The sequence below is a fragment of the Alosa alosa genome, chromosome 23, assembly GCF_017589495.1.
Source record: "Alosa alosa isolate M-15738 ecotype Scorff River chromosome 23, AALO_Geno_1.1, whole genome shotgun sequence".
NCBI lineage: Eukaryota > Metazoa > Chordata > Actinopteri > Clupeiformes > Clupeidae > Alosa > Alosa alosa.
In genome coordinates this window covers 26,085,464-26,105,191 of record NC_063211.1, presented here as the reverse complement: position 1 = coordinate 26,105,191, position 19,728 = coordinate 26,085,464, and the positions used below count along the sequence as shown (strand labels likewise).

The 19,728-nt window shown below is 42.3% G+C and overlaps 1 protein-coding gene across 1 annotated transcript in view; it reads left to right on the top strand.

Moving 5' to 3' along the window:
• The window catches only part of cntnap5l (contactin associated protein family member 5 like), an 88,343-nt gene that overhangs the window by 1,458 nt on the left and 67,157 nt on the right, over positions 1-19,728 (top strand).

Below are 19,728 nucleotides of genomic sequence, written 5' to 3'. Positions count from 1 at the left end.
CTATTTGAATGTTGCACTTAACTTTTTTGTGTCTTTATTTGACATTATTTTGTCACAATGCTAGTTATTTTTCTTATGTTAGCTCCAGCAGGCAGCTGGTGTGTCAGCACAATAATTTTTGGTGAAATCTATGCAAAATGAAATTAGCATTGTCTGAATGTTTTACCATACAATGATGGTGGAATGCACCCCTGAAAAGAATAGAATCCCACTGGAATTGTGCTTGCTAATTTACTCCTCCTTTGCTTCAATTCATCCACCTCTTACCATGTTCTCGACTGTACTGAGTCAGTGCATTCACACAAGCAAACACCTACACATACACACTGCAGGTGTGAATATAACTTTTGAGCTGAGCATGTACCATGCTGATGATAATTTTAATTGTGTGTGTGGGTGTGTGTCTGTGTGTGTGTGTGTGTGTGTGTACGATGCATGTGCATTGCTGTGTTTACCCAAATTGCTGTCGAAGGAGGTAAATATGCCTGCAGCTGTTTCAGCAGATAAACACTCATGTGCCCACCTGTGAATTAGCAGTGCCCACACCTGCTTTGTTTACACTGATTTTGCTTATCTGTTTCGGTGTTGGCACATGGCATCATGCCATCTCTGTTAGCTACCACAGATTGGGAGAGTTTTTTTTTTTTTTTTGTCAGAGAGGAACAAGAGGGACTGCCTGACATTTGGACTCAGCCAGCTTTTTAGGAGTGATGTTAAAATTCTCCACCCAGTCTCAGTAGCATTGACAGCAAAACTGTGTGAGGAAAAATATATAAAAAAAACAGATTCAAAAGGTTTTATGTGAGCAAGATCTAACAGCTCAAGGACATTTTAGTAATTTCAATCCATGTTCTCAGCCACCTTCTGTGGTAACATGTTTTATAAAAGCACTACTGTGAGATGTGAACTCTCTCTGTCTCTTCCGACAGCCTTTTCCAAGGTCAAAGACAGAGTCAAACCTGGTCCTATCTAAAGTTCATAATTCTTTTAAGTGACAACAAAAAAATCCTTGGCTCATATGTTTATGTAAATTAGTTGAAAACACAGTGAGGAAGCTGGAATGGCTTAAAAAAAATCAAATTTCAATGCCGAGCCAATCTTGCAGAGACAAATGCCCATACCGCGAGCAAATATGCAGGTATCTAAGCTAACAGATGTACCCAGTGGGAGCGCTGGCGTGGCAAGTCATCTCTTTAGGGGTCATCACTGTACCTTAGGGACAAATACAGACAATTGGCAAAACCCAGGGTTTAATTTATGTCGTCTAATGAAAGAGGATCCATCTACTTGCAGCATATCTCCCGAGATCCTGCGACAGGCTTCACACATAATTATAGCTTTTCACCAGATGAGCCTCAGCAAGGAGAGAGACCTTGAGCGCCGAGACAATGAGCTTGAGCTTTCATGAGAATGAAACAGGTGCAGCTGAGGACAATGAGAGAGCTGGTTCACATTTTCCCCCTATCAACTGGGTATTCATCAGCTAAACATTAGTAACTAGAAGCTGCAATCAGTCGTCCATGGAACCAACAGAACTACATGTTTTCACATCTCCATGGGAAATATCATGGCATACTCTACTCCGGAAACAAAAATCTCAGATTCTGGTAATCAGCTGACTTTTGCAGTTTGGAGATTTGTATTGTACTTGTATCACAACATAGCTGGTTTGTAATTATATCATGAGTCTTGCATTGCGTTGTAATTATATCATAGGTCTTGCATTGTCTCTGTGTTGGGAGCCAAAAAGTACTGTATGTCTTTGCACTAGTGGACTAGTATGGACTAGTAGTAATTTACCTGTAGACATCACAAATTGCTGAGAGTACAGTGTATTTGGCACAGTCTGTGTCCACATTGCACCGCACTAATGCATGTCATCTTGACGCCCACTTCTGAATGGATCTGCACCTCCGTTAGAACCTGTAGCAGCTCTCTCGCTCGGCCTGCATCTACATCATGGAGTTTGAGAGCCGAGCATGTCAGTCATCTCTGCGTGACGCCCCCGCTGTCCCAGAGAGATGCGCTCTCTCTCTCCAGAGTCATTTGGGAGAGTGAGCGAGTGTGTAGCCGACCAACCCGGCTGACGCCACATGTCCCCTGTCACACAGCATTGTGGGGAGCAGACAGCACAAAGGCACTGTCACACTTTCACATCCACGGCTTACTCTTTAGGGCTTTCCACAGAGTCTCCAGGCAGCTCCATTCAGAGCGAAGGGGCGGGTGGGGTGTGGGAAGTGACCGAACAATTCTTTCTCTCCGCATGGCACCACACTGGCACATTATGTGATGCCACGATTTGTTTTTGGCAGTCAGGTGGCATATTTGGCATAGCATGTTTAGGTTTGGTGACTGTGCTACTGTGCTGTAGCTGTACACCTCTACTTTTAGGAGTGCAGGTTGTAGATAAGCATGCAAGTCACTGAATCATGATAATCATGTTATTTATTGAATCATGGCAGATGGATATTTCTGTCTATATGTATCACATCAAGGAAAATAACCATTTTGGAGGATGTGAAGCAAAATGACTTGATTTTAGAATCTGAATTACTCATTAGTACATTTTAACCTTCAACTTTCACATTCTAAAATGTGTCCTGTGCTTTTCTGCTTTTTAAAAATGTCCATGGCTGTGTATTTCTAGAAAATACCTGAATACCTCAGGGTTGCTAATAGGGATGCAACGGTATACCGAACGATATGCCCCCCACGGTTCGGTGGCAGACATTAACCGCGATAAGTCGTTAGATTACGTTACTCAATTACGTTCTATCATTGTGGTGCAAACCACACGAAAGTTAGACATTCACAGAACACCTCCAGAGAACCAGTGCATGGGTCATCTCACCTCTGCAGCCTATCAGTGCTTCCCTGCTAATGTAGCAAAGCACCGATAGGTTGATGCGCTCTGTATGCAAATTAGTTAAAAAAACAGCTGACTGCTCCAAAGTGAACGGACTGACCTTAGCGAGAGACTAATTTTGAAAAGGTGCCGCCATCTGTCATTCACTATTAGGGAATATTTTGAATTACAGTATGCCTACAAACTTAAAGGAATTATCCGGAGTAAAATGCACTTTAGATCAATTTACGGATGATTGGGAGTACATATGTTGAGTTGACATCAAAATCATGTCATTCGGATGTGTTTTGAGAAAGTTGATTTTTACCGCTTTTAGTCAAAACTTCGTTAGCGTGGAAGTGAGAAGGGCATATTATTTCGCCTACAAAACGCTATTTTTATACCTCTTCTACAGTTCCAAACAACATTACACTTATGTGGTAGTGAGTAGAGGGTCCCTAAAGCCAAAACCGGCATCCTCGAGGTCTTTATATGGTCGGATAGAGAGTCCAGAATGAATTTCATCAAGCCAGTACCTTTCGGAAATGTTGCCATCTTTGCTGCCATCTTCGGGGAGAGTCCGTGAGTCGATTACCAAGTGTGGAGTAACACGCTCTGGAAATTCACAATTTAAATTGCCGTTTAAAAAAAAAAAAACATAGTCCAGTATTTCTTTTGAAATTGAAGTTGTATGGACTGGACTATGTTTTTTTTTTTTCAAACGGCGACAAAATTTCCAGAGCGTGTTACTCCACACTTGGCAATCGACTCCTACGGACTTTCCCCTAAAGATCACCCAGCCGGATTTGTTGCTAGAAGCCTGCAATGATGGTTTCTTTCACTGTCGTAACAACAATTTGTGATTAAAATATACAAAATAAGCATTGTTCGCTGCCAAGACACAGGTCTTTTAAAGTGAATCTACGAAGTTGTATGGGTTCACCTGGCCCATTCTTCCCATGTTTCATGGGAATTCGGCCAGGGATAGTACAATAATAATACTGGATATTTACATTTGTTACTGCTTCAGGATTCTGTCACAATGTAAAAAATATTACAATGTCATAGGCTACGCCTAGACAGTAATATTCAACAATATCAGTAATGTCCTTGCACGCATATTTAGGCAGCAACGCAACTTTTAAATTCTATAAAACTGAAAATGATTTCTCTTTCATTATTGACTACAGTTAATCATTTTTATATAGGTCCCATGGCAAACGTAAGGGGTGGGACTTTGACTGAGCAAAATTTAAAATAGATTAACATAGGGCGCCCCCTCTCTGATAGTTTGAACAAAGCAGTTGAAAATTACCCTAGGCCAGTGGTCCCCAAACTTTTTCTTCCGAGGGCCAGCTCACTATGCCTGGCTCTAAAAGAGGGCCAGAGACTCGGAGTATATTAGTAACCATACATAGCTTAGTGCTGTGAACAACAGCAGTCTACCTTAGTTGAATATTCCATTACATTTAATCATAGGCTACTGCAATTTAATACCATTGTTAGCTGTGTTTATATTGCAATCATGCCATATCAGTGTAAAATGTAGCTCAAATGAAATAATACTAATAAAAAAAATAGCATTCCCAAAAGTATTAGCAGGGAGTCCCAAAAGTGTATTTTATTCAAAATGTGTGAACTCTGAACTCTGTGTCTTTGCATACACAGCTCAAGTTGTGAACAAGCAATATCCTACATATAATGTGAAGTTCTTAAACTATGAGAGTTTATGAAGTGCTGGCAAAAACATCTGAAATGACCACTTTCACTCACCTGATGAGAACTTCCCAGAAAGTCCCAGAAATATGACTTGAATAGAAGTTCATTAGTTATTAACAATTAATTGATAAACGTTTAGAATACTTTGAGCACTGATGCTGTCAGCATAGGCCTCTTACATTGTTTGCAGGTAGGCCTACATTTCATTCAGTTTTCTATGGCAAACGCGAAACAGCGCCAAAACAACCACCGGGCCAGATGCTATATACCACGGACATGTTTTGGGGGGCCACCCAAAATGAGTTGGCGGGCCGTAGTTTGGGGACCACTGCCCTAGGCCATAGTTACACTAAAAACTAAGCCAAGTCAGTCAGTCACACACTGCCATTTTTTGTCTATAGGCAAAATATAGTTAATTGTTTATATCAGTGGGGATTTTTTTATATACCGAAACCGTATCATTATCGTGGCCCACAAACCATGATACATAGGCCTACTGAACGGTGGGCACTGTTCCGTTGCATCCCTAGTTGCAAACTGATGTTTAGAAACATTTCATTTTTCTCAGAGCCTTGCTGTTCTGTTATATTGCACTTGAAGTACCTTTCAACTGATCTCACACATCACAGTGTGTGCACACATTTTTGAACTTGTATGAGAAGCTAAGAAAACACTCTAAACTTGCTATAAGTACGGAGTTCCTCATAACTGATCTGTTGACAGTTTAAAGATAAAACTATGGAGGAAATTAGGGATGTGGGCAGCACTGAGAACAGTTGAATAAAAGTGTTTGGTCATGTGGAAAATGGCCCCTTGAAGGTTGAAGGCTTTTCCATTACCGAGTTCATTTCTGATCTTTTATTTATTTATTTGCTCATTCACTTATTGCTTGTGCTTCGTGCTGACTCAGGGAAGTGAGGATGTGATTACAGTTTATTTCACCTGCTCTGGACTGGCTCACTTCCAGAAGGTGTCAGATCCCCTCCAAAAGTTAGCCTGTGGTTAGGGGCAGAAATCACATTTGATCTGATAACATCTTATCTAATGACCTTATGAAGTACTCTATACACTAAAGTAAGTCATGGGGTGTACTGTATTTAAAGAATGTAAAGGGTCATAGTCTGCTGGACTGCCCTGAAGATCTACTGGCCAATTACTGTCCATATTGGAGGTCTCTGGGAGAAGTGTGAGTGTGTGTGTGTGTGTTCCCAGTGGGTGGAGGGTAAGTTAGGACACACTCTTACGAGTCCGGAACAAATACAGGCAAGCAGTTGTTAAAATAGAACCCACAGAGGAAATGGAACTCGGCAACAGCCAAACAAGACAATGGCACAGTTGATGACCTTCACTATCAGGGGAGAGGGACTTAGTCAGGTCAAGGAAATAGTCAGTTGAATTGTAATGCCTTTTCAAAATTGGACCAGCCACCTGACCAAACCAAATCTGCCACAAAAATCTAATGTAGAAAAAATGTTTTTATTATCATTATTTCCAGCATCAAGAAATGAACCTGTCCTTTAAAGAAACCCCTGGAAATCTTAGTCGGATACATGCCATTTTCCTTGCCAGATCTGTCAGTAACAGTAATACCAGGCTGCTAGATTTTCCTTTGACAGAACAAAATTGCCACACTTGAGGAACACAAACAGCTCTCAGTAAATAGAACATCATGATTACATCTCTCCATGATCACTTCCTCTTAGCAACATGTTAGGCAAAACGTAAATGGATAATCAAAGAGTAGTTAGTGTTACACCAAATAACACCTGGAAAGAAAGAAATGATCCATATTCCCTTGTACATGAAGAGTTTTTGCACTGGAGATCTGTTATTTTCTTAGGGTTAAAGCAATGGTACAATCAGTATGAACTGACTGTATCAGTACAACTGTAAAATATCCAGTTGCAATTAATGAACATAACTGTTTTTTGGTTAGGTAGTCATCTAGACTATATTAGATATAACTTGACCAATCTAAAACCCACAAGGCTCAGTATATTAAGCTTCTCCAGTTCATTACCAAGTCTCATAGACTCCCTTTCAAAAGAAGAGAAGTAACTTCAGCTTTGCAATTATGCAGGCACAGAAATTGTGCAAGCACAATATAGCAATAACCAATGCTACTTCCAGCTTTTAAAAATATTGTGAACCCTTGAAGCATAACCAATCAGATAAATCCACCAAGAATCCTCTGACCTCTCCTGATTTGCCAGTGAAACATCAGTGGGCTTCAGGTATTATTTTGATTTGTCATTGGCTTATCTCACCTTGTCTTATGATTCTGTCTTACCTTTGTCACCTTTGACCGTCCTTCGTCTTCCTGACCCAATCACAGAGCTCTTAAAGAAGCCCTATGCAGGTCTGGTTATTCCTTCACTGTTTCTGGGTTTTCGCCTGATTTGGGCTCGCATTTTTCACGACATAGCGCCCCCTGCAGCTTCGGTAGCAAGTGACTGCTACGCTAAACCCCCACTAGCTAGCGAGCTAGCCATCAATAAACCAAGCTAAACACATAGGGCTCACAATAAAACGGTCGAGCAAACACATTGTTCAAGAGACTATCAAATCACATTACAAGAACGAAGTTCACCCAAGGGTAGGCTACTTACAATTTCAACAGCAACAAAGTCGAGTCCGTTTTGCAGTCTTCTTAGAAACTACAATCTGACTACATTTTTGAGTATTTCCGCCGAGTTACATCCGGATGTGTTCGGACCGCGAACAGAAAGTTGCATATTCGTTTTTTCCGCAGAGAAGCACTAGGGAGAGACGAAGCACCCACCACACGACCCAAAAAGTGTTGTAGAACCATCAGAACGACTCTCAACCTGCATAATTAAGGTCATTTTTGCTAAAATTGTTGCATAGGGCCTCTTTAATTCATCAGGTGATGTGATGATGGTTAGCATGACACCAACTCAGGATACCTGTTGCATGCCTTTATGTTTGGAGAAGGAAAACAAATACATTTGTTATAGACTGTGGCCTACTGGTTAGCGCTTCGGACTTGTTACCGGAGGATTGCTGGTTCGAACCCCGACCAGTAGGCATGGCTGAAGTGCCCTTGAGCAAGACACCTAACCCCTCATTGCTCCCCGAGCGCCGCTGTTGTTGCAGGCAGCTCACTGCGCCGGGATTAGTGTGTGTTCACTGTGTGCTGAGTTTGTTTCACTAATTCACAGATTGGGATAAATGCAGAGACCAAATTTCCCTCACGGGAGTATATACTTATTTATTTATAATGCTCAGCAATCACATTTGCATTAAACCTTACAGCCTCGCTCCAAGCATGACCATTAGAGTTGTGCTTGATGAGCATCAACTCGACTTTAAGGGAATGAAACAGTTGTAATCAATGAGGGCTGCTCAGCTGGGTGAACAGTGTCATGTCCAATAGCCGCGTCAAATAGATTTTTTTAAAAATTGGCGCAAGCATTGCCGTGACATGGCAATGGGACACGGAGCATTACTGCAGGAGAAGCCTGGGGCTTTACACGGAGAGCCAGCTTACATCCTAGGATTATTTGAAGACAGCAGTTTAGATTGATACCTAGAAAAAACTAATTACAGCAAGACAATAACGAGTGAGATCACACTAATGAATGATTGATGATGCTGTTGCAACTTCTTGCAATTAGGGGCTCAGGTCATTTTTCTACAGTGATGATTCTTTGATATCATGAGCTAGGATAAATGGCTTGCAGAACTAAAATGGCTTTGGAATTAGAACTTCCCGGATGCCCTGACAACACAAAACAATTATGGTTTACCTTACAGTTATGGATGGTTTTGGAAGGGCATCCTTTACGAAGACACAATTATGTACCGTTACAGATATGCAATAGCATGCAATTATAAATATGAGGAACGCGACTATGCATCCTTGGTTTGGCACACTACTATACTTTCTGAGCACATAATCTGCAGACTGTGTTCAAAAGCTCAGTTAGCGGCAAGCAGTGCACCATTGCCCTACTTGCCATTCTTTCTCTGAAACTGGTATAATAAATCTGACCTTGGTGGTGAAGTAGCTCCAAAAGCTCAGCCTGAACTAAAGACTCCATTTTGCAAAACAGGTTTCAGTACCATGTACTAAGTGCCAGTTTACGGGAGGGGTGGGCAGTGAGTGGTTGGTTGGGGTGGGGGGCAGGAGGGAGATGGTGGGAGAGAAGGAGGGAGTGGGTTACCCAGATGCAGATCAAAGGCAGTGGGTGGGAATTTCTCAAAGATTAAAGTGAGGCCAAGGACAAACAAAAAATCCCCCCATGTGTTTTAATGAGAAAAAATAAAGGCCACGGATGAGTGGTGCGTCAGATGAATGCAAACAAACACATTCCACTCCAGTCGCTGCTGCCACAACCAAAAAGCTCTTCAGTTCCACAACCAAAACCACCGAATTCAGACTGGGGGGTTTACCAGGCCCACCACAGGCTGCCGTTTTGGGGGCATTAGCAGGATGAGCACGCAGAGGATTGGACAGCGGGCCGCAGAAACTCCCGCAGATATACAGCTAACATCTGCTCCTGGAAGCAAATAGCTGTGTTTTTCAATGGTCAACTTCTCTTTGATCGTGTCTCTGTCTTTGATCAGATGGGTTAGCAGCGGGATTAGCAAATAAAGAAGATGCACGTTAGCAGTATTTAAAGAGTTCGGGAATGCCGACATAGCCTTGGAATCTTAAAGGGGTTCGCTTTCATCCTGTAAATGCGCTCCGACTGGAGGGAGGATTGACCAAAGCTCCACACAGCGGGGAGAGAGAGAGAGAGAGAGAGAGAGAGAGAGAGAGCCAAGGTCCCTCTGTCTGCTCGGGCCGTTTAAGACGTGAGACGAGTGAGAGCCAAAAGTGTGTGTGTTGACTTAACCACTCGAGTGTAGTTTAAAAAGCAATTCTCTCCTCGCACACCTGATCCCTCGCCACACACACACACCCAGAATACACCAGGCCATAAGACGCAGAGCAGGAGCATGAGAATGAAGCCAGTCTGAGGAGGAGCAGTCCAGCACAGCAGTGAAGAAGACGGGTGGGTGGTTTTTGGGGGTGGGATCCTATTACTGTCGAGGCTCGTGTTTCTGTGCAATTCAGTCGATCTGTGAGATGATGATTAACACCCCACTCTTACACTTACACAAACACACACACACACACACACACACACACACAATCACACACATGCGTAATGGAAATACACTGAAGCCTGATAATCTCCTTGTTAAGTCCTCCGTTAATCAGCCATATCATGTGCACAGAGCGTCTGCATTATCGATCTCTGCCGCTAAACATAGAGGACACAAGGCTACACGCACACACACACACACACACACACACACACACACTTACTCAATCACAGACACACACAGACACAGCAAACATGGTAGTAATCTCTTTTCATTACACAGGGTTTAGCCAGTTTAAAAAGGCTGTTGTGAGTTATCTGATTTGTTTGGGAGGAGGGCAAATTGAGGATTCATTTGAATGTTGAGTGTTAAGTATACTGTAGGTTTGCTGAGGCTGTTTTCTGCGAGTCTCAGGTTAGATAGAGATAGCAGTCACATTCATTTACAGTAATGATCATTATAAAGTTCTCACCCAATCGTCTGTGACCTTTGACATGTAAACTGACCACACAGAATCTCTGTTTTCCATCTCTCCTTGTCTTTATCTGCAGGTCGTTGGGTCCCTTTTTTACGCTTTCTCTGTCTTCTTTTCAAGCTTTCTCTCCTACTTGTCCATCACCCTTCCACTTCTGCCCACTCTCTCTTTTGCTCTCTCACTCACACAATCCCCCCCACACACACACACACACACACACACACACACACACACACATACACACACACATACACCTGCAGGACAAAGGCTCTTGTATGGCACTCTCTTCCCCATGATCAGCCCGTGCTTGTCTGCTGCCGCGGTGTAACAAAGGCTGCCCTTTAAAATAATGGCCGCTGCTCTACTCGCTCAGTCAGGTCAGCAGCGAGGGCTCTTCAGCGGAGGTCACACTTGACGGACCCCCGTTGAGAGGCTGATTCATGCTCACCTTTAAAGCATGCACAAATCTACATAATATCCCCACCTGCCTAGTCTAATGGAAGCCATCAAGGCCACGCTGAAGTTTCATGGCACAATTGAGAGCTGCTGACCAGTGAGAGAATCTTCTGTATGTAGGTGTGTGTGTGTGCTAGTGTATGTGTATGCTGACTTAGTATAAATGTATTTGTGTATAAGTAAAGTAAGTAAGGGTCTATTCGCACTAACATGCTTTTTCACCTCTAAAATGCATATAATGTAGAGTATTCCAAAGTAGTGAGTGTTAAAAACATGCAATGTAGAAATTGTGTACATGTTGTTGCTGTGATATTTAGCTAAATAGCTAGCTCACTGGCTTAGCTAAGAAAGGCAGCTAAGCGAGCACCCATTGTTGAACTTACTGTAAAAAGCTGAACTATTTTTAACTTTGTGCATCCTGCATTTTTAGAAGCCTCACTTTTTCTGGATGCACCTTGCTCGTTTAAAAGCAATGCAATGCAATGCAATGGTCAATCACATCGTTCTTTAGTGAAACAATTGAATTTGAACGCCTGGAAAGTTTGGGGTCACTTAGAAATTTCCACTCCACTCTATTATAGACAGAATGGTTCTCCAAAAGGGTTCTCCAATGTTTTCATAGTTAGCCTTTTAAAATGATATCAGATTCGTAAACAGAATGTGCCTTTGGAACATTGGATGAATGGTTGCTGATAATGGGTAATGTAGATATTGCGTTAAAAATCAGCCATTTCTTTTTACAACAGTCGAGAACCCTTTTGCAATTACAGTATGTAAGTACATAATGTAATCTGAAAACTGCTGCCCTGATTAAAAAAGACAATGCAACTGATCTCAGCTGGTATTCTGTCTATAATAGAGTGGAATGTAAATTTCTAAGTGTGTAGCCTGTGTATTTGTCTGAGAGAGATAGAAATGTGTTTGTGTGTGTGTCTGTGTGTGTGTGTGTGGTAATTATACTTGAGCAGGACAAGCAGGCTCTTGACTGGCAGGCCGCGGGGGTGTACACTGTTACGCTGCCGTGGTCGAAAAGGCCAACAGAATGCTCTTCAGGCCTTTTGAGATTTGAATGTGCTGTTAAAAGTAGCCAGTGCGGACATTCCACAAATGACTGCAAGAGTGCCCATCAAGTGAGCACAGTGCCATGGACTCAGCATACAGCACGCTAATGAGCCAAAGAGGTTGTGGTATTACAATACAATACATAAGATTAGCATTTTATGTAATCAAAATAGTTTTTCAGCTCTCGCTGCAAACGAGATATCATACAAGTCACTTGTCTGCATTTATAGATAAGCCCAGTGCATGAGAATATACCACAAATCCTTCCCTACTTTCAGAAAATACTCTTCAGACCAGGCTTTTAAGCCGTTCACAGTGGACGATCTACTAAAATTTGTCTGAATAATATAGCAAATGCTCGTGAAGGCTACTCTGTGTAGCTTTTATAAGGGCCTGTGGCATTTCAAAAGCCCTGTTGTGATCGCATTTGAGGGTCTAAAATGACTTACTTCTGGTCACACAATGAAAAAAAGCTCCCAATCCTACGCACTATTAACACTGAAAGAGGTTTCATTGCTCTCGGGCAACTCCCTGAACTTAAAAAGAACAGCAGCTTCCCTAGATGCTCTTTGCACTGACCTCAAAATGAAGGGCTTCCTCATGGAGTCTGTCATGCTCAGTTTCTCTTGAGTGTTCACTTTCCCTCCCTGTCTTACCCACTTACTCTCTTTCGCTCTCTTTTTCTCTGCCTCTCTCTCTCTCTTATCTCCCTCCTTCTCTTGCTAACTCCATTTCCCCTCTCTCACTCTATCTCTTCCACTCCCTCACCCCTCTCTCTCACTCTGTCTCTTCCTCACCCCTCTCTCTCTCACTCTGTCTCTTCCTCACCCCCACCCCTCTCTCACTCTGTCTCTTCCTCACCCCTCTCTCTCACTCTGTCTCTTCCTCTTCCCCTCTCTCTCTCACTCTGTCTCTTCCTCTTCCTCACCCCTCTCTCTCACTCTCTCAGCCCCTTTTTGATGCTTTTCAGAGTAAGGTTGCCACTATATGTTGTCATCCATCGTCAATATCTGAGCCACTTATTTGTCAGCAGCAGACCTGCTGAGTTCAGGAAGGCGCTGATGAAATCACTCTTATCGTGTTCTTCAAGGCTGCCCTGACGTTCTAAACTACCCTGTTTGGCATGCAGCACCAACAGTGAGCTCGGGATATCCTCTGTGATTTTTTAAAACATCCCCAAACTGTTTGTTTATGAGGCAACTCAGCAAGAATTCCACCATCCGCAGAGGGCCTTGCATAGGAGTCTCACAAAGTTTACACCAGCGTGGGCTGGACTTGGCTTCTGTAGACAACAAATTGGGTTGGACATAAAACTGCCGCTCAGAGGTGTCTCTAAATCAGCATGGCTCAACTGGCCTCCCCAGTTTGTTTTGCTGGGATTATGCGAAGTGAGCAGTTTATATCTATCAGGTCAAAGCAGGTCCGATATGCACTTTTCAAATAATAATTTTTATACACATTTTATAATCACAGTCATATATATTCCTTTAGCAGCCAGTGCTATAACTTTTATACATCTGGCTCTGGAAAGCTTTAAAAAGTCTTGTTCCTATCTGATGCACTGGGTGTAAAAAAGTATAACTAACGTCTGAGGGTCTACAAGACGTTCTGTGCAAAGTAGGTTTACGAGTCCCCCTGGAACCACTGATGTTCCAGGCTCTTTTTAAAATCAATTTAATTCAGACCCAAATGAGCATTCGTTGAACGAAACGTTTCAGCGTTTGCTCAAAACACGGCAATATTTGTGTCTGACCCTGTAAAGTGCGTTCTAAAGTGCTTACACCACAGAAAGATCAAGTAGGCTTAAAGTGCTCCCTGGACAGGCCTAATGGATCCTGATTTTGCAGCTGTTGTTGTTTTGTTCCCTGGTTAAATGTGCAAATTGCTGAGAGAACATTTTGTTTGACACACAGGAAGAGATGATCATGTAAAGCGTGGCACAGGGCCCATCAGTGCATTGGCAGAGTAGGCTGTGCCGTGTGTGCCCTGTGTGCTGGCAGTGCCATGAAACAAGGAAAGGTGGAAAAAAACTCCTTAAAGACTTCACACTTCCTCATCACCACCTGCATTTAACAGATTTTGTGCTGTTTTTCTCTCTTTTTTTTACTTTTCTTTTTTTTTTGCAACACCCTGTATTTGCTCCTGAATGTTGTATGGCATGTTGAATTACTGGCAACACAGTACACAGCCCAATTAAAAAGAAACACATACGACTCTCACATGAAGTCTGTGTGTTTCAGCTAGTGTGAGTGAGCACTAATAATAAAGCCTGCTGAGGAAAAAACACACACACACGCATGTACAGTATGCATGCATGCACACACCACACACACACACACAGACACACACATATGCACACACACACAGACACACACACACAAACAGACTGAGAGCTGATTAAATTCTCACCTCACCTGGTGCTACTCTCCTCGTTTGTTCATTCTTTTTTTCTATTTCATTCAGTGTCTCTCTACATTCCTTCTTGCTTTGTTTCATGTTTTGTTTTCTCCTTTACATGGTTTTGTCTCCTCATTGTAACAGTGGTGTGCAGAAATAATTCTTTCTTTGAAATAACAAAACCTCTTCAGAGGTCAAACAGAAGTCCCATTCTGTGAGGTTCCTATGACGGGGTCTGCTGGAAGGGTAATTGGCTAGTACACCCTCATCCTGATTCTTCTCACCCAGAACAAAGACTCGAAAGAGGACTCTGCTAGGTTTCATTCTCCCCCCGCTCAATCAGAGGAGACTTATCTGATGTTAGAGGACAGATCCCTGGCCAGATGAAATCTTTTGAATGACAATCTTTCGATGTCTCACGCGCCCCAGAAGACTCGGAAAGTGATCTGTTCGGATTTTCCTGGGATTTTGATTTCATTTTTTCTTTTTCGCCCCTTAAGTCAAATAGAAAATCAACTGCCTTAGATGAAACAGTGGGCCGGGTGCACATGTAATCCCTTGTGTATTCAGTGTATTCTGAGAATTTATCAGACCCTTAAAGAACCGTGTGACAATTGGCATGGACAGTTGGTGTTTTCTACACATTTCCAACAAAAAAGGCAGTGTTTCCCACAGAATTTAATTATATTTGTGGTGGTAGGTTTGGAGAATTAACTTGAATGCAAATGTTTTTAACAAATTAGCACAGCAGGGTTATGATGCTAACCAGATTTAAGCACAATTTAGCCTTCTAGTCGTCTTCTATGCCTTGCAAGATTGTTAAAGTTGCCTTTAAACATGCATGTAGGTTCGTTGAAAGACGACAGAAACAAGGAGAGGCTTTACAAACGTCCACATAGCTCTACAATGAAAGAATTCTATCCAAGTAGTACAACATGGAAAATCATTGTGTGGTGGTCAATGTTGATATTGTGGTGGGCCGCCACAAATAAGTCAATGTATGGGAAACACTGAAAGGATAGTTTTTGGCCTCTTCTGTGGTTTACGGGGTTGTTATGCGTACCTTCAGTCATTTGGAAGGGACTTGCTTAGTTAAGAAACCCATGGTATTGATAAATAGTAGGGCAAGACAAAGCTGTGCTAACAGAACTCAAGGACATTGAACAAGCAAAATGTGTCACCTTGGAACTGGATTTTTTATGCTAGTGCACATGATGTGTAAAGTGTTTTAGAATGAGAGAAGATGAATCCTTCTATGGATTGCAAGTATGCATCTAGGGAGGCATAGGAAGTGGTTTGACATACATCAAACCCTGAGTGCCTTTATGACCTGAATGCTTTTACATCCCTGCTGAGAGAATTGTGCTGCAGTCTCAGGGGTATAGGGTCTGAGGTCTCTTGTGTTCTCTACATAAACCCCAAAATAACTTAAACATGACTGGTAAAGATGGTCAATAGTCTGGTGGACAAAATTAAGCTAGGTGATATATTGTAGAACAGTGTTTTTTAAACTTTTTCAGATGAAGGACCACTTAACCAATAAAAAAGAAACGCACAGACCACCTAGCTAAAACTTCAACAGTATGTTTGCCTACACAATAGGCCTACTCACTGAACCACCTTGCTTATTGTCTTTGCACTTTGCTTATTGTGTCAGAGGATTCATATGATTTAAACTGGCATATCTTACAAAGACAGTGTTGCAGAACTGTTTGGATTTAGCCTACATACAAGTTGGTTCAATATTGCAAACAACTCATCTATATTATATATCTACCATGTCTGCTCACGGACCACTTAGGATAGCTTGCGGACCACCAGTGGTCCCCGGACCACACTTTGAGAAACACTGCTGTAGAAGATTGTACCATGAGGCAAACCCAGAAATGTGTTTAAAACGGCAAACAAATAGTGCAGGAGGAAGACAAGCTTGTAAGCTGTACCCTAGAGATAGTGCAGTGTTATAACCTCTGCCTTCTTCTTAGACAAGCGTTGGTGATGTGTGTGACTGCAGAAGTGAGAGTGGGTAATGACTTGGAGGTCATTAGAGACAGCAGAGATCAGAGGGCAGGTGATAGGGTGGCTGGGAGAAGAAGCTCGGAGACACCTCCATCTGCTACAGGGGTCAACATGAAGAGGGACACAATCAGGTGCAGAAGACAAGGCACAGCAGGTCATCAGGTCAAGAGATGACTATGGGGGACAGAGTGCTCGCAGCCATTTAAAAATGTCAAGTGAGGCAAAATACATCACAGGTCGAGAGAAGGAGACCCAAGAGGGGAAACGACTGGGTGGGTGTGAGTGACCAGCAGAAGAAGAAGAGCACAGAGTGTGAAACAGTGAACTGAATCTGATGAGTGCAATGGGTAGACAGTTAGATTGCCTGAGCTGAGATGTGCTTATGCATTTAGATGTGGATGAGCCAGAGTGCAGCGTTGTCAGTGTGAGGGCGCAGACCTATTGGAAGTTGAAGGAGGTTTGGAGTAGTGCTGAAATGTTAACAAGAAATGTTTCTCTAATGGGAGAGTACATGCTCTCTCACATCCTAATGTTGACCAGAATTACTAAAGGGCTTTCAGCTTCAGGAAAGTAAGACACCAACTGTCTATTCTGACAAAGTTCCCCAGCTGATCTGGTTAGAATAGAGCAGTCAGTAACCTACATGTAACCTACCTGAGTGGTTACATCTCTCGATCCCACTCCCAAACGTCCTCCCTCTCATTTCCTGTCTACTCTTCATTGTCCTATCAATTTACAAAAGAGAGAAAATAGATACATGTAATTGGTGGCCTCAAAAGGGGACAAACAGCTTCAAACATGTCTGTTCAATTCTGGAATTCTTCAGAGAATTTATGCAAGCATCTGAACAGATGACTGGGTAACAGAAGTTGGGCTTTGGGCTACGTAAGAGAAACACACTGCGTAGGAGTCAAGGGTTGAGGTTTGAGTTAATGAAGAAAATCAATGGATCATATGATCCGGTGTGAATGAGCCTGTTCAAAGACAGATATTTGAAAGAGACAGACTAGAAGCTCAGTGTTCGAGTCAGAGCAGTTGTGAAAAGGTGAGGAGGTTGGAGTATTAAAGAGAAAAGAAGAAACAGAAGAACATGAAAAGAAGAAGTATCTCAATAGTATCCTTGTCACTCAGTTAAGTTGTACAGTTCAAATAATGTGCATTATCAAATGTACCGAATGATTTATTAGATATGCTCAGACCCCAGGTACGCCATGCACTAGACCCGTTACAGTTTGCATACCAGGAGAAAGTGGGCGTGGACGATGCCATCACTTATCTTCTACACAGGACACATTCCCACCTAGACAAGGGGAAAAGTGCTGTGAGAATCATGTTCTTTGATTTCTCAAGTGCTTTTAACACCATCCAGCCCCTCAGATTGGGAGGCAATCTCTTGCAGATGGGTGTGGACGCTCACCTGGTAACCTGGATTACAGATTACCTGACCGGCGACCACAGTTAAATCGAACTGAAGAACTGTCTGTCTGACACTGTGATCTGCAGCACCGGAGCGCCACAGGGAACTGTGCTCTCTCCAGTCCTGTTCACCCTGTACACATCTGACTTCTGCTACAACACCAAGTCATGCCACATGCAGAAGTTTTCTGATGATACTGCAATTGTGGGGTGTATCCGGAATGGGCAGGAGGAGGAGTACAGGAGCCTGGTGGAGGACTTCGTGCAATAGTGCAAACTCAATCATCTTCAACTTAACACTTCAAAGACCAAGGAGATGGTGGTGGATTTCCGCAGGTCTAAGCCCACTCTGCTACCAGTCCACATTGATGGGGTCAATGTGGAGGTGGTTAGCACCTACAAGTATCTGGGTCTCCACCTGGACAATAGACTGGACTGGTCAGCCAACACTGATGCACTCTACAAGAAAGGGCAGAGCAGGCTGTACTTCCTGAGGAGGCTGCGGTCCTTCAATGTGTGCAGTAAGCTCCTCAGGATGTTCTACCAGTCTGTTGTTGCCAGCGTCCTCTTCTATGCAGTAGTATGTTGGGGAGGAAGCACAAGGAAGAAGGATGCGGGGTGAATTGACAGGCTGGTAAGGAAAGCTGGCTCTGTAGTGGGAGCTGAACTGGAGTGCATCACTTCACTATCTGTCAAAAGGACCCTGAACAAACTGATCAACATCTTGGACAATGAGTGTCACCCACTCCACAGCACTATTGTTAAGCAGAAGAGCCTGATCAGCTGGAGACTTCGCTCACTGCCTTGCACAACTGACAGACTGAGAAAGTCATTTGTCCCCAGGGCCATTGAACTGTTCAATGCCTCACTTAAGGGAAGAGAGATAGAGTTCTCTGCATAGTCTATCTGCCTCTTCACCCCCTCCATGTTTGGATACTGTCTGTCCACTAGCCACTTTTACCACTGTCTTTATGCCTCACTGTTTGCGTGCTATATTAGCACATTAGCACATATGCATAACCCCCTCCATGCCACAGCTGAACTGTGGCCACACTTATACATTTTCTTAAACAGTTAAATATATAGATATATAGACTTTACTTTATTTCTGCATTGTTGCACTGTTGGACTTACTCATTTGCACTATCACCATGACCACTATCACCATTGCACTACCACCATGACACTCATTCACACAGAGCACCTTACCATACTTTACTATGCACAGAGAATCACAGGCTCAGTCCCTGCCTCAGTCATTGCAAGCGCCTCTGATTGATTAATCACCACTATGTGGATACTGTTTTTAGAATTGATTTAGATTAAGTGTTAGTATAATTTGTATTTTTGTAATTTGTATTTTAGTATATTTTTATATATTGTATTTAAGTGTTAGTTAGTACAATTTGTATTTTAGTATATTTAGCATATTCTTTATCTTCTACTGTCCTTATTGCTTAGTTGTGTTTTTATATTATATACTTTAATTACTATTTCTGCTGTTAAAGAATGTGTTTGTGTTGTCTGTATGCTGCTAAGACCTTGAATTTCCCCTGGGGATCAATAAAGTATCTATCTATCTATCTATCTATTTATGAGTGTGGGTTGTGTTGTTCAGCAACAGACCAATCTCAGTTCAGTCAAGACAAGAATGCCTCCCAACAAACTATGAATATTGTTTAGTGTGGGATTGATTTGGGACTGATTTTGACATTTCAATAAAATGAATGCATATGATTTTAGATAATAGGTTCCAAAATTCCCTATTACCTCCTGCAAAAGATATGGAAATTATAAAGTTAGAAGCACTGGAATAAAATGGAGGCTGATATTATGATGGGCAGAACCTCTTATGATCTGACACATAATTGCAGTACCAATTCAATTCATTAAAATGGAAGTCACAGTCTATAAAGCCAAGTATTTTCTAACGCTGGTATTCATAGCTGCATTCATCTTATTCTTTAGACACTGCATGGGCACATGCAGTATTTATAATTAAACTGTGAGTAAATGTGCAGCTTATGTGTAAATGCAATATAGCATCTTTCATATGTATATGCTCAATATTTCCATATTATAGTGATCCATTATAGTGTGCCCTTGTCAGTCAAATATCTGTTGTTTCTATCTCATGTTTATGACCAACATTAAAGGCTCATCTCCCATTTTCATGTAGGGATCTGTTCTGCTACCACGGGACTTATGCTGTGTCGTGTTTCTT